General features: G+C 36.3%; 1 non-coding gene across 1 annotated transcript; it reads right to left on the bottom strand.

Annotated features, from left to right (window-relative positions):
• Nucleotides 1-473: 473 nt before the first annotated feature.
• Nucleotides 474-580, bottom strand: LOC141669544 (small nucleolar RNA R71). The gene has a single exon (XR_012553817.1). It is a non-coding gene; the product is annotated as a small nucleolar RNA R71 (small nucleolar RNA).
• Nucleotides 581-14,624: the final 14,044 nt, after the last annotated feature.

Here is a 14,624-nt window from a genome sequence, read left to right as displayed (position 1 = left end):
CGATAGTGGTTCATAGGGAAGTTTTTGAGGACGAAGTGAAGGTAGAAGAAAAAGAAAAAGTTGAAAAACCAGTGGTAGTAGCGATGGGAGATCAAGTAGAAAATCCTAAGGCTTTGATGGACTATTCTCAGCCTAAGATCAATGACATTCAGTCAAGCATCATCAGACCAGCCATCTCGGATAACACTTTTGAGATCAAAGCAGGCACGATTCAGATGATACAGAACTAAGTTAAGTTTGGGGGTTCTCCTACTGAAGACCCCAACATGCACATCAGGGATTTCATTGAGATATGTGATACTTTCAAGTTCAAAGGTGTGATTGAAGATGCTATCAAGCTGCAACTCTTCCCATTCTCTCTGAGGGACAAAGCTAAGTGTTGGTTACATTCTCTACCACCAGGGTCTATCACCAAATGGGAAGATCTTGCTCAAAAGTTTCTCACTAAATTCTTTCCTATGGTGAAAACTGCTGCAATTGGGAATGCTCTTACTCAGTTTGCTCAGCAAACTGGAGAATCTCTGTGTGAGGCTTGGGATCGATATAAAGAGATGCTAAGGAAGTCCCCACACCATAGCATGCCTGATTGGATGATTATCCACTGTTTCTACAATGGATTGGGTGCTTGTGGCACCCCAAAATCCGGGGTCAGGAATCTCGAAGGCCATGCCATCTAAATCACTATAAACCACATATCTCACATCACAATATATGAATACTCATACTTTACGACCCCACATTTATCACACACACACACTGTAATAACCCCCAAAATTTTCAACTTTTTGTAACCCTTGTGAATAGTGTTTTAGCTGAATGAGAAAACTTTTCATGCCACACTATGTAGGGGTTCTGTTATGGATATTCTGAGATTTTATTAGTACTCTATACGGTATATGAGTGTATGTAAAGATCGTCAGAATCCAATTCCGAACACTTTGGTTTTTCCCGGAAATCCACTAGATACGGAGAGAATTGAGTATAAGGTAACAGGATAAAAAGGATTTAAATTAAAGGATTATAATAGAGGATCATAAAAAAAAGGAATATAATATATTGAGAAAGGTTAAGGGAATCTAAGTAATAAGATCCCGGGTATGATCCTTCAAACGATAAACGAGAACGAAAGTTAAGCGAACCATATAACAGATCAGCGGTCATTAGGCAAACAATTAGGAAGTTAATCAAAGGGATTAGAGAGAGTGATGTCACCCAACCAATGAGAAGAGGACAAGGAGGGAAAGATGACATCACCACATGACATGGGCATGACATAGGAAGGAAGGAGATGTGGTGGCTTTTTAACCACACAAAATCAAGGGCAACTAGGTAATTTACTAAAACAAACACAAAATCAAACCAACCAAGCCAAGCAAATCATTTTTCATCAAAATCAAAAAAAGAAACCAAGGCATTGTTCTTCATGCTCTCGGCTTTTTGACATTTTAAAGGCAAGGAAATTCAAAATCAAAGATCCAAGCTTCCTAAATTGGTGAGTTAATTCCCTAATCATCCTAATGCATAGTTAGGGCTATATCATGAGTTTAAGCTATCAATTCCTTCTCAATCTTCTTCATTTAATCAAAGAAGAAGACAATGAATAGTGTTTTCAAGTTTTTAACTTGAATTTTTTCTTGATTTCCTTGAAGATCCAAGCATTCCTAAGACTTCTCAAAGCTTCTTAAGGCTTCCTAGCTCCTCCCACCACTTCAAGGAAGGTATATCATCTACAAACCCTAGATTCCTATGTTTAATAAGATGATTTTGATTATTATGGTGATATTGTAGCTTAATGTTTGTGGTTTAGAGTTTGGGTTGAAATGGTATTGAATCGGAATGGTAAATTTTGTTGTTTTGATTAAAAGAACTTAAGTATAGTTAAAGTTAAGCTTAGGCATAAGTATGAATGTTAAAATTGAATTGGTTGGGGCTGATATGATGTGATAAGGATGGATGTTGGTTGTATGTTTGATTTGAGGATGAATTGGGTTGGTTTTGAATGGTTTTAAATTGGGAAATCGCGTAAACATAGCCGTCGTAACGTCCGATTTTCTTTGGACTGCTTTTGTGCATAACATTAGGACCCGAGAACCCCCTGCTAGATTTTGACCATTGCGATGTCTAGATAGCTCATGTTACGAGCTTCGTTTTGATATGTAGTTCGTTCGATTCCGATGCACGGTTTAGGAGAAAGGACCGTTTCAAGTAACGGCGTTTCGCGAACGAAACTTTTCCCCTCGCCTTACTTTGAAACATAGGTTAAAGACCAAAAAGGGTTAATTAATGTATGAAACATTTATGGTAAGTGTGTTAGGCAGTTAGTAAGACACTCGCGAAGGAATCGCCTTAAAACTCGTAAAGGTTAGATTATTAAAAATGGTGGAGCCGAGGGTACTCGAGTGACTTAAGAGAATCAATAAGCGCAAAACAAGCGTTAGAGTCTAAGTTAGTTATAGTATAGATTTACAAGTGACTTTGGTTTAATTCCAACTTACTTTTTGTTTATAGGTTACCAAACTCGTCCCGAGCCTTTTATCACCCCAAGTCGCTCAGGCAAGTTTTCTATCTGTTATACTGTTGTTGTGATGTATTTGTGTATATGCATGATCTTGCGTTAAATGCATATTTGTTATAGCAGATTCTTGCGATATATTGTAGCATGTTATATGGTACATATGCATGCATGTTTCGTATTCTTGCCATATATATATCTGTTGGTTCAGTTGATAATACCTATGCTAGAGGTTAGCAGTATTTTGCATATACCCTTATTATAAGGACCCAAAAGGTGAAAACATTTTCTAAAACCGGGAGTCGAGGATCCCGAGTAGATTTTGTATATATGTATATATATATATTCATATATATATATATATATGGTTATAGTTTTCAAAACTATTAATCGAATAAGGGTTATTCGATAACTTTATATTATTTATTGAATATTATTTCGAATATTATTCGAGGGCTTATGACTCTTTTATATTATTATTGGATATTACTTGGATATTCATTTGAGGATGTATGACTCCTTTATTTTATGAATATTATTTATAATATTCATTCGAGGTATTATGACTCCGCTTATTACTGTAATATATTCTTTATTTTATTAAAGAATAAGGTGTCAATAATCAAACTTATTTTCGATTATTCAAATAAAGATAGTACTTTCGTATAAGTATATCTTTGGTTATTTAATACTCGTTTCAAGTATAAGTTTTAATACTTCTACTTCAATTATTTTTATAAAGATTATTCTTTATGGGAATATTATTTAAATAATAATATTCTGACATTTTCTAAATATACTGGGGACTGATTTACTTCATTAAATCAGTTTTACTCCAAACACTCTTTAAAGTGTTTTCGAGTCTTCAAAATGATTTTTAAATGTTAGAGCGGATCCCAAAACTCATTTTTATATTTAAGATCTTCCTTTTTAAGGGGATTTAAATACTCGCTCAAAAACCTGAGGGATCCGGCTCTGTGGTGTATTTTATATTCGCAACAAGGTTGCAGTTTTGGTAAATGAATTGATTACTTACCCAACGTTCGGGAAGTAAGTCCATCTATTGAGTCGGCATAAGCAACATGGGCTCAGTGGGCGTCCATGATAGTGTAAGTGGCTCAGTGGGAGTCCATCAAATGCATAAGTGGCTGAGTGGCAGTCCAGCATAAGGTCCTATTGAGACCAGGGTGATGACTAGTGGGGAATTTGTCCATCTACTAGTAGAAAAGGTTACTTATTGGTATCCTTGCCTGATCAGCAAGATACCTGGTTTATGCCAAAATTCTTTTCCTTTCCCAAAATTTATTGGATGTTTCAAACTCTGTTCATACTTTACATGACAGAGGTTTTCAGGAAATGTATAAAGAAGATGTATATGTGGATATATATATATATATATATCAGAACTTAATGAAGTATATCATAACTTCATTTCCTTTAATAATATTTCAAAGATTTAATCTATTCAAATCTTGTCTTGTAGTCTCATCTATGTGATGAACTGTTGAAAGCTCATTATACTTTGAACAGTGGTAGTTCAAGTAGCTTTATAAATGATATAAGTGTAGTGAAGTATCTGGTAACTTCATCCCTTGTTTTTACTTATATCTAGTAAGTAATTATCTTACACATGATAAAAGGTTCTAGTAAGTATCCATTTAGATACTTATATTATTGTTATCACTATATATTATCTTGCGAGCTGTAAGGCTCACTCTTGCTTTATTTCTTCATCACACAACAACAGTTAGGAAAGATGGCCAGACTCCAGCAGACCCAGCACAAGCGCGTGGGAAGCGTACCGCGTCTTCCCGATGATGTTGTAGCTGCTATAGCTACAGAGGTAGATCTATTGTAGATCAGACCATCTAATTTTGAGAATCAATTATGTATAATTATAACTTGTGGCAGATAATGGCAATTAACTGTAAATTTATCAAGTAATCATTTTGGGTTGTAATAACTTTTAAATTGTGGATTCAAAGACTTGTACTTATTTCAATTTCATCTCTGAGACTATAACGGGTTGTGGTGTGTGTTAGTGTGGGGTCACAGCATAAGGTTATTATTATTAATTAAGTGAAGTGATATTGTGGAAAGAAAGACCGTGAAGACCCGGATCCCCGACCCCGGATCTGGGGGTGTTACACACACTTACAGGTTATTGTCTTGGAAATGAACTATTCATTACTAGAGTAAATCAAACCACAAAGTGATAATTATTACAACCCAAAAGTAATTAAGTCTTACCGGGGAATAACCTTTAAGTAAGGATAGTTCATCGGCCAAATATACGTTTCTTATTTAGTACCTTACATAAGTCATACTTATAAATAAGTCGAACTAAAAACAACTGAAAACCAATCCAGCTTATTCGGACTACCTGTAGTACAGCACCAAACAACCTACGGAACAGCTGGCCATTTCTTACCCGTTTCCTGGCTGTGAGTCTCATGGTAGGCATCTTGATTCACTGTTGTGTTGTGTCAATTTAAGAAAATAAGCGTGAGCTATAATGCCCAGCATAATAATGTACAGTATGAAAATGACTGTATGATAAACTCACGTAAAATATCATATATGATAATTACGCTTTATTCGAAAATAGTTTTCCTTGGTGATACACACCTTTTTATGAAAACAATCCTTTAGTAGATTTTATTATCCTGCGAATACCTTAATAGTAAACCCAGCACATAGGCTTGGGTTACGGTATTGCATCACAATTCTAATTGGAAAAATAGGACATTCGTTGGAGCCACCACATATGATGATCAGTCGTAATATGATAATAGTAACCTTTTCTACTAGTAGAAGGATGACACCTTCGTATCTCGGTTATCACCCTAGCCATATTCGGGTTATGTGTCCCATTTTGGGTATACACATACTTCACAAGTTCCTGAGTACACAGGGTACCTTTGCCTGCGGTACCTTTGCTAGTCCATCTAGCACACATAGTACCAGAGTCTACCCCTCCCTTGTCCTTTAAAAGAATTCTATCATATCTCGAGAACTCGAACCACATCGAAGTTCCCCCAAGCGTTTTGCTTGTTGATAGAAACAGCTTATCTTATTAGGGTATATATATATGTATACATACTTCCGAAATTTTCAGAGGAAGTACTAAGGATGTGAGTTGACCGTTATCAACAGATAATTAAATAAGGGGGGAGTTTCTCTTTGAAACAATATTCAAAATATTTAAAATAAGTCGAGATGATATTTTTCGACGATCCGAAATTATTCGAATGATTTTCCAAAAATCAGAAAGTATTTTAAATCAGGTTATATAATTTTTAATCATCAATAAACCCTTTAATAAATAATAATTAACTAAATGATAATCGATAAATAATTAAACCTCGAAGGAGTTTACTTTTAAAAGAATACTTAAAATAATATTCATCAACTAATTTATGTTTACATAATTTAATAACCTTTAATGTTTAATCGGTTTTGAAATAAATAATCGTTGGGATATGTTTCTCCCATAATAAATGAGTAGGTATATGATATTTATTACTCGAATGATAAAATATAGTTGAGGGAATACGATCTTTGGAAACCGTTTTAATAAAAGTTCGAGGTGTTTTAATGTTTCGTAAGTGGACGTTGGGTCCCTTAATACGTAACTACTATGGACTTTTAATCGTCCTATAATATCACCGGAATGATTCCCGGGTTTTATTTTAAAATCCCGAAAGACTCTCGGTCTTATAATAATACGTCACGCTTATAGCGGAATTAAACATTTCACGATATATACTTATCGTACAACATCGCTACATTATGCGAAAATTCAATTACTACGTATCATGGCAAGCATGGTATTTATGCAATGATAATAAAACAATCCTTTTACAACATAACAGAAAAAGGGAGTTGGGTTCGTAAACTTGCCTGGGTATCTCGATGTGGAGGATGCTCTAGGTTCCGCTCGGAAATCTATAATCATAAACACAATTCGTTTCGTTAGGTCCCGTTCTAATTTACGGCGACTCACACTCATGCGCTACTTATTATGCACCCTCTTAACTTATGTTATCCTTATTATTTCTTTAATTTCCTTATTCTCATTATGGTCGCTTCCTTTTTCAAAGTATCTTAAGTCCGTTTTCATTTTCGTCGTCGGCTCCGCTTATGGATTATACGGTTTCTAATCGCGCAGTCTCGGCTCCGATATTTTTATAAAATTGAAAAATCATTTTTTTCACTTGAAATTTTTATGTCAGTTAGGAAACTCAATTTACTACTCTCTGTAAAACTTTCATGATTTATGAACATTTTTAAGTCGATCCTTTATATTTTCAAAGTTCATGATTCGTAGCAGTTTTTGTCGCGTAGATCACTTTTAGTAAAACGGCCATAACTTTTGATCCGTAAATTGGAATCAAGTAATTCAAGTGCCTAAACGATCCTTATAACATTTTATATCCTAAAAAAGAGTTATTTTTCAAGAAACTACAGTTTACAAATTCGGGACTTTCTGCAGAAACTTAAAGTTATGTTTTGTTCGTTTTAGCGAGATTACGGTTACGATCGGAGTTTCGTTTATGCCTTAAATCTTTATACTACCACCAACAATCAACATATCATCATCACCACACTAACTCCTCTCAATAACATCATGTTCTTGAGACAACAACAATTAACTTTAAATCTACTTAGCTAAACATCAAGATTACAACAATACTCCTACCAAAACTAGGTTTACAACTTTATACTAAAAGGATCTTGAACTTAAATCTTAAATAAGGTTGGGTCAAAGATTTATACCTTTCTTGAGAGCTTGAGATGTGTTCTTGATGATGGTGAAGTCTTGGGAGTGATTAGTATAATTTTTGGAACCTAAAACAACCATTAAAATCAAGAAACCACATAAGAGTTACTATTCATACTATTCATTATCAATTTTCTTGATTTTATTTCACCCATCAAACCTTGATAAAAAGAGCTCAAAGATTTATCTTACCTTAGTTTGGTTGGTAGGAAGCTTGAGAATTAATGGGAGGATTTATCCATGGTTAGAGCTTGAAGGTTTAAATTTGATTTCTTGGTTTCTTGAAAAGGGCCGAATGGAAGAAAAGAAGAAATGGGGAGAGAAAATTTTGTTGCTTCTTGGGAGCTTCTTGAAATAATGTGGTGATATCTTTTAGTTGATTTTTATTACTTAGTATATATCCTAGAATTTGATCTTGGTCGTCAATCTTGGAGACAAAACTAGCTAGCATTGGTAGATTACAAGCTAAGCCACTTGGTTTAGCTCTTTAGCTCACTATTTGCTACCATGGTTAGTTAGTGCATTACGTTTATTTAATCGTTTACGCGTTCGCTCGGTCGCTTAAATGTTTTCGTAATACTTTCTTGTAAATGGTTCACGACGTAAATCCTTTCGTATTTATTTATTATGTTTTAAATTATCATGCATGAATAAAAATCCGTAGGGTGTTAAATTCGTAATTATATTGTGATTCCCGTAATCCTCGATGATTCGTAAATATGGTCGTTTTTCAAAGTTCATTTTTTTCGAAAACTAATAGCATTTCCATACACTCATTTGGTACGTATAATCATAATATCAACTCTGAAACTCATTTTCTCATGCACTACATAGTGTGGGCTAAAAAGTTTTCCCCGTCCATTAGGGTTACTATTCATTAAATATTTTTACAAAGTCTCAAAAATTCGAGTTATTACAGTCTTCCCCTCTAACAAGGATTCCGTCCCGGAATCAATTAGAAAATAAGTGGGGATATCTTTTCCTCATTGCGTCTTCAAGTTCCCAAGTTGACTCTTCGACATTTTGATCCCTCCACATGATTCTAACCAGCTTCACAGTCTTGTTCCTCAGCACTTGTTCTTTTTGGTCCAATATCCTTACTGGCTGCTCGATGTAGGTCAGGTCTGGTTGTAAATCTACCTGCTCATATTCTATTACATGTCGTGCCTCTGCATGGTACTTCCTTAACATGAACACGTGGAACACGTTGTGCAGTTGTTGCAGATTAGGAGGCAAGGCGAGCTCGTAAGCTAGAGGTCCTATTCTCCTCAAAATTTCAAAGGGTCCTATAAATCTGGGGCTCAGCTTCCCTTTCTTCCCAAATCTCATCACTCCCTTCCACGGAGATACCTTCAATAACACTAAATCTCCTACTTTATATTCCCTATCCTTCCTCGTTTGGTCAGCGTACTTATTTTTTCTGTCCTGAGCTGCTACCAGTCTTTTCCTGATGAGTCCCACCATTTCTCTGGTCTGTTGGACTAACTCCGGTCCTAATATCTTGTGTTCTCCAACTTCATCCCAACATAGGGGAGAGCGACATCTCCTTCCGTAAAGAGCTTCATACGGAGGCATTCTTATGCTAGCCTGATAGCTGTTGTTGTAAGCAAATTCGATCAGGGGTAAGTGGTCATTCCAATTTCCTTTAAAATCAATGGCACACACTCGTAGCATATCTTCTAGGGTCTGAATAGTCCTTTTGCTTTTTCCATCAGTCTGGGGGTGGTAAGTGGTACTCATGTTTATTCTGGTGCCTACGCATTCCTGGAAGCTTCTCCAAATTTGGGAATTAAACCTAGGGTCTCTATCTGACACAATGGCTACAGGAACGTCGTGTCTCACTATAATTTCTTTCAAGTAAATATCCACCAGCTTGTCTACGGTGTACCTTTCGTTGATTGGTAGGAAGTGTGCGGACTTGGTCAGTCTATCTATGATAACCTATATGGCGTCGTGATTGGTCTTTGTCCTTGGTAGGCCTGTCACAAAATCCATGGCTATATGCTCCCATTTTTATTCCGGAATTTTCAGGGGCCGTAATAGTCCACTAGGTCATTTATGTTCAGCTTTCGCTCTCTGGCATGTCAAGCACTTGCTGACGCACTCTGCTACTTCTCTCTTCATGTTAGGCCACCAATAATATTCTTTAAGGTCACGGTACATCTTCGTACATCCTGGGTGGATTGAATATCTGGAGTTGTGCCCTTCGTGCAGCAGCTCGTCCTTTAACTCTTGCACATTTGGAATCCAAATTCGGTACGCATACCTCATGATCCCTTTCTCGTCCTTCTCGCATTTCATTTCCTCACCGGTCAATGTTCCTCTTTCTTCACTCATCTTCTTTCCCTGACATACTCGTATCTTTTCAGTTAGTTCCGGCACTAGCTTAATCTCAAATTATCTTTTTGTTCCTTTACCGGTCATCCTCACGTCAATTTCCATTTTCTCAAATTCTTTAATTAATTCCTCAGATGTCATTATCATTTTGAGTCTTTCCTTCCTACTAAGGGCGTCATCCATCACATTACCTTTACCCGGGTGATACAAAATTTCACAGTCATAGTCCTTAATCAACTCTAACCATCTCCTCTGTCTCATGTTCAGTTCTTTCTGAGTAAAAATATATTTGAGGCTTTTATGGTCTGTGTAAATCTCGCATTTCTCACCGTACCAGTGGTGTCTCCAAATTTTCAAGGCAAACACCATGGCTGCTAATTCTAGATCATGCGTCGGGTATCTGCTCTCATACTCCTTCAATTGTCGAGAGGCATACGCTATAACTTTGTCGTGCGGCATAAGCACACATCATAGTCCTTTAAGTGATGCGTCGCTGTATATCACAAACTCTCCTTTTTCCATCAGGAAGAGCGAGCACTGGTGCTGATACCAGCCTCATTTTCAGTTCCTAAAAGTTTTCCTCACATTTCTATGTCCATACAAACTTTTATGTCTTCCGGGTAAGTCTAGTAAGTGGACCGGCTATCTTAGCAAAGTCTTGCACGAATCTTCGGTAATATCCAGCTAAACCAATAAAGCTCATAACCTCTGTTGGGGTAGTTGGTCTTTCCCAGTTAGACACCGCCTCTATCTTGGCGGGGTCAACTAAAACTCCCTTGCTACTCACCATATGTCCTAAGAACTGAACTTCCCTTAACCAAAACTCGCATTTCGAGAACTTGGCATATAATTTTTCATTCCTCAAGAAATCTAAGACTAACCTCAAATGTTCTACATGTTCTTGCTCTGTCTTTGAGTAGATCAGAATATCATCTATAAAAACTATCACACATATATCTAGGTACTTTTGGACACTCTGTTCATCAAATCCATAAAGGATGCGGGTGCATTGGTTAGCCCAAACGACATGACCAAGAACTCATAGTGTCCATACCTAGTGCGAAAAGCAGTCTTCGATATATCCTCAAGTTTGATTTTCAAATGGTGATACCCTATCCTCAAATCTATTTTGGAAAAATGCACAACTCCCTTGAGTTGATCGAATAGGTCATCAATCCTAGGGAGAGGGTACATATTCTTAATAGTCAGCTTATTCAATTCTCGATAGTCTATGCATAATCTCGAACTGCCATCCGTTTTCTTTACGAACAGTACTGGCGCTCCCCATGGCGACACACTGGGTCTTATCATTCCATTATCTAATAATTCTTGCAGTTGAGAAGCTAATTCCTTCAATTCAACTGGGGCTAGCCTATATGGGGCCTTGGACACTGGTGCCGTTCCTGGTGCTAATTCTATAGCGAATTCTATTTCTCTGTCTGGTGGCAACCCTGGTATGTTCTCGGGAAATACATCCTCGAATTCATTTACTATGGGTAGGTCATGTATGTTAGGAACTTCCTTCTTCGTATCCATCACATAAGCTAAATAGGCCTCGTTACCTTTCTTTAACAACCTTTTGTTAGTGTATACTGAAAAATATTTATTTGAAGTATATACATTTATTTCTTTCCAGTTTAATTGAGAATCATTTGAATGTTTACATATTGTCTAATATTATATATTTTGAACAATCTAGTATCAAATGGGATACAGAATATTAGATTGTTAAATACGGTTATATAATATAATAAGGTTCACAGCACAGGTGGTGTTGGACAATCCACTGGTATAGCTGTAGTATTATTTAGATTAGTTTATATTGACTAATAAATAATGCTAGTATACTTTGTGTATATTGAACAGGATCAAATTTAGAATTGTTCCCTTAATACTGATTAAGAAGGAGAACTAAGATTCTATGTTATTATTAATGCTTAGGTTCTTAATCCGGAAATAGTAATTGACACGTGTATATTATTTACATACTTTGATTTATATATGAAATAATTATTTTGAATTATATCATTATATTTTGGGTGATGGAATTATATACATGGTGGATATTATTTATTGAAGGAATCCATGTCCTGATAATATTCGGGTTAATGATGTCCCCTTGAAAGCTCAAAAATATTTAATTGTGTGAAACTCTGCAGGTGGAATTTATTCTGGCATAATTAAATAAAGGTTGAGTGGATGATCAAGGATAAAAGATATTAATTAAATAAATTATCAATAATTTATTGAATTAATGGACATATGATATTTTAAACATGGGGAATTTAATAAGCAAATAATATTGGAACCGAATTAATTAAATTACGGTATTAGGAAAGGTAGTGCAAATATTAATTCTTTATTGGATTCAATTAATATTTAATTACATTGGGCTAGGCTCAAGATGTAATTAGAAGGCCCAACCTAATTATCCATGGTCCCTATTGTAGCCTATATATATTCTTATTCTCTTCTTGCTTGGATTTGGTGTGAAAACATATTGTAGCCACCAAGGAGCAAGAAGAGAGGATAACTTGAGAAGACGGAGGTCACACTTCGCTCAAGGGAATTTGGGAATACAATAGAAGAGCGTGGAATCAACCATTAACAAGGTAATCCTTTTTTCGTAATCTTTATCATAAAACGTAGTAACACCCTAAGTCCGTGGTTCCCAACAATTGGTATCAAGAGCATGGTAATGGGTTCTACGTTTTATGATATAATGTCCATGTCGTAATTATATATGCGTGTATATAGTGTTTTGCTTGTATTGGTTTTGATGCAGGTTGTTAATCCACTATTATGGCCATGTATATTTTAATTATGTGTTTGGATCCCACATGGTTTAATCGTGGTTAATTTTTGTTTTGGTTTCCACGTGGTTTAATCGTGGTTGTAATTTACACGAGGGTTGATCGTGTTAGAATAGATTTTACAAAATTAGTTTTGTATTAGATCTATTTTTTTGTAATTGTTCCGGGTATTTTGTAAAAGTTATGTGCGCTCGGAAATCAATTCCGGTAGTTTTTTTGTTCCACTGTGCGATTACATGGGGCTGCTGGTGCTGCTGGGGCTGCTGGTGCTGCTGGGGCTGCTGGTGCTGCTGGGGCTGCTGGGGCTGCTGGGGCTGCTGGGGTGCTGGGGCTGCTGGGGCTGCTGGGGCTGCTGGGGCTGAGCAGCTGGGGCTGAGCAGCTGGGGCTACTGGGGCTGCTGGGGCTGCTGGGGCTGCTGGGGGCGTCGGGGCGCGCTTGGGGCAGTTTTTTTTTTAGAGCTGGATTTTTTTCAAGGGCCATAATAGTGGAAAATTTATTTTAATTTTTTCCATTAAATTTTAATTATTGCTTTAATTTATTGATTATGTGTGTCGTTAATTATGTGTGTAATTCTTTTAAAATTGCATGTTTAACTTAATTAGGACGACATGGACATAAATTTTATTTATTGCTTTAATTAAATATTATATGTTGCTAAAATTATGTGTGTATTTTGAATGCATGTTTAGACATAATTATAACAATATAGGGCCCCATTTAATTTTAAAATTCCTCAATTTTAATAAAAAAAATTCTAAGTGGGAGAGGGAATTAATATGAAATTAAATCCCATAGTCTTCATTATTGGTTGTAGGTAATTTAACATAAAGACGAATATAAATTATATATACGTCACCCATCGTGGCATGTAATTTATGGTGTCTAGAATGTTATAGAAATTACTAGAACAAACTTCTTAAATTAATAAATTTTAAAAGGAATAAATACGGATCTTCTTTATTTCTGATTTGGGGTAATTTTGTCAAAAACGGGTTCATCGAACTTGTAAGGCTGTGGGTTTTAAGCGAGACCGATGTGACTCCTCCACTACTTGGAAATCAAACCATTGACGAATATTGAATTGAAGTATTCTATTCAAGGAAAAATTACGAATATTGGAAGGTATACACGCCACCCATCGTGGCGTACCAAGTTCCATAGATTTCGAATAATTTAAGATTTGATGATGGTATACACTTAGCTATGAAAAATAATATAGTCCACTCCAACGTGGCATATTGTTTAGTAATAGGACCGAAGTAACATTTAAACAAAATTAGGTGATATACATGTCACACATCGTGGCGTACCAGAAACTTATGGTGTTTAGATGTTAGTGCATTTAATTATAAATAATTGTTAGACGAATCAACAGCTCTTAATAATTAATGCACCCTTATTTATGTGATGTTTTTATGCATGATTCTCAGGATAAAATGGGCTTTAATCCACTATTCACCATACTTAAGGATAACAAACTTACCGGACCTAACTATATTGAACGGAAACGAAATTTGGACATTGTGTTGACTGCTGAGGAGTACAAGTTTTGCACTTATGAACCCAAGCCTGAACAGCCTGCTGCTGATGCTCCTGAAGATGAGAAAGAGTATTATAAATGGTGGATTAAGGCTGATGAGATGTCGCGATGTTACATTCTGGCAGCAATGTCGGGTGTTTTGCAGCATCAGTATCAGTCTATGGCCACTGCTTCGGATATGCTCTTTAATCTCAAGGAACTTTTTGGAGATCAGAATAGGGCTGCTAGACAAGTAGCCATAAAGGCTTTAATGAACACTCAGATGGCTGAAGGCACACCTGTAAGGGATCATGTTCTCAAGATGATGTCGCATCTGAATGAGATAGAGATCCTTGGTGCTGAACTTGACGGGGAAACCCAGATTGACATTATCCTTATGAGCTTGTCCAAGAGTTTTGAGCAGTTCCGCTTGAATTACAACATGAACAAGAGGCAGTATAGTCTCGCGGAACTGCTGACAGAACTTCAGGCAGCTGAAGGATTATTTCGGCAGAGTGTTCAAGTGAATGTGGCTGAGAAAGGTTCTTCCTCTAAGCCGAAATGTATTAAGAAGAAGAAAAAGGCTCAGACACAGAAAGCTGTGAAGGCAGTGGGAGTTCAGGGTGGTGTAAAAAAGCCTAAGGGAAAGTGCTTCAGAT

Source organism: Apium graveolens, chromosome 6 (genome assembly GCF_009905375.1).
Source record: "Apium graveolens cultivar Ventura chromosome 6, ASM990537v1, whole genome shotgun sequence".
In the NCBI taxonomy this organism is placed as follows: domain Eukaryota; kingdom Viridiplantae; phylum Streptophyta; class Magnoliopsida; order Apiales; family Apiaceae; genus Apium; species Apium graveolens.
The sequence above is the reverse complement of the archived record's forward strand: the minus strand, read 5'-3'. Positions and strand labels throughout refer to the sequence as shown.